Consider the following 1814-nt stretch of genomic DNA (forward strand, 5'->3'; position numbering starts at 1 on the left):
GAATCACAATCCCTGACCTGAAATTATACTACAAAGCTACTGTCATAAAATCAACCTGCTATTGGCTAAAAAACAGGCCAGAGGATCAATGGAACAGACTGGAAGAAACAGGCACAACCAAAAACACACTCAACCACCTAATCTTTGATAAAGGGGCCAAACAAACTCATTGGGAGAAAGATCACCTCTTTAATAAATGGTGCTGAAAAAACTGGCCTGCTACCTGCTAAAGACTGAAAATAGACCCAAGTCTATCACCACACACCAAACTCAAATCAAAATGGATCACAGATCTCAATATTAGAACAGAAACACTAAATCTATTGGAAGAGAAAGTAGGTAAAAACTTTGAAGACATAGGTGTAGGCAGAGAGTTCATGAACAAAATCCAAACTGTCAATAAAGTACTTCAAAGAATCAACAATGGGGACCTCATCCTATTGAAAAGTGTCTGCACATCTAAAGAAATCACCAGCAGAGTAAAAAGAAAACCCACATATTTGGAAAAAATTTTAGGGGCCTGTCTCTTGGATAAATGTTTCTGTATAGAACATATAAAGAATTTAAAAACATCAGCCCCCGCCAAATTCAAAGACCCAATCCAAAAATGGGCATCTGAGATGAACACACACTCAGGTATAGGAAGAATGTTTATCTTTTCATCTATTATTTAATCCAGTTCTGTGGCCACTCTTGGATATTTACAAACATGGCAGTCAGATTCTTTTCATTTGGAAAAGATTTAATGATAGATACTTTTTATGCTATTGGACTTATCATGCAACTTTGCCAATCTATTTCTCTCTTGGAGTTGCTGCACATATGTTGGCATTGAATCAAACCATCTTTTTCCAAGATTTTTGCAGCTCACAGAGAGAATAATCATCCTTTTTGTGGTGACCACTAGTCAAGCATAAATCCAAGAAAAATATGTGGTGTGTGTTTTATTTATCTTTTGGAATCTACTGGATATGGTTAGGTACACATAGCATGCTGGCATCATAGGAACCTCCTATGCTGTCTTGACATGGCTCAGTCAAACACTGTGGATGCTCATTTATCCCCGATGTGTTCTCCCTGAGGCATTCGCCATCTACCAATCACTGCCTTATTTTGAATCATTTGACACTTACTCCACCAAGCTGCACTTTGACTAAACCATCTACTTCCCATATGTGCTGAAGGTGTATCTCATGATGCTCTTTATAGGTATGTACTTTACCTACAGTCATCTTTACTCAGAAAGAAGAGACATCCTCAGAGTCTTTTCCACTAAAAATGTGAAGCACAGCATTCCATGTGATATGGGAAGAGATGGGATTCAGTAGAAGCAGACATCACCAGAAGTATTCTGGTGGAAAAATACTACTTGAGAAAAAGCCATTGCATTAAATAATCATGAAATTCAATGTGACAATAGTTTGTTCTTTTTTTTCAAGACATACTCTGTATACCTTGCTTCATCAAAGCTGTGGATTTTATACAAGTTACATTTGTACTGTGTGAAGTCTGATTATTTTACTATAAGGTTGATGAGAAATAAGTTCAATTAAATTGAGAAAATAAACTTTAAAAAAAGAAATATAAATGGCAAATAAATACAGGAGAAAATGTTCAACATCATTAGTCATTCAAGAAATGCAAATTAAAACAACATTTAGATTTCATCTCACCCCAGTGAGAATAGCTATCATTAAGAAATCAACCAATAACAAATGCTGGCAAGGCTGTGGAGAAATAGGAACCCTTCTCCACTGCTGGTGGGAATGCAGATTGGTGAAACCACTGTGGAAATCAGTTTGAAGATTCCTCAG

At 36.5% G+C, this 1814-nt stretch overlaps 1 pseudogene; it reads left to right on the plus strand.

The window, feature by feature from the left end:
* Positions 1-1328, plus strand: part of LOC102022940 — a 7549-nt pseudogene extending 6221 nt beyond the window's left edge.
* Positions 1329-1814: the final 486 nt, after the last annotated feature.

The sequence above is a fragment of the Chinchilla lanigera genome, unplaced genomic scaffold (assembly GCF_000276665.1).
Source record: "Chinchilla lanigera isolate Chin_1 unplaced genomic scaffold, ChiLan1.0 scaffold00094, whole genome shotgun sequence".
NCBI lineage: Eukaryota > Metazoa > Chordata > Mammalia > Rodentia > Chinchillidae > Chinchilla > Chinchilla lanigera.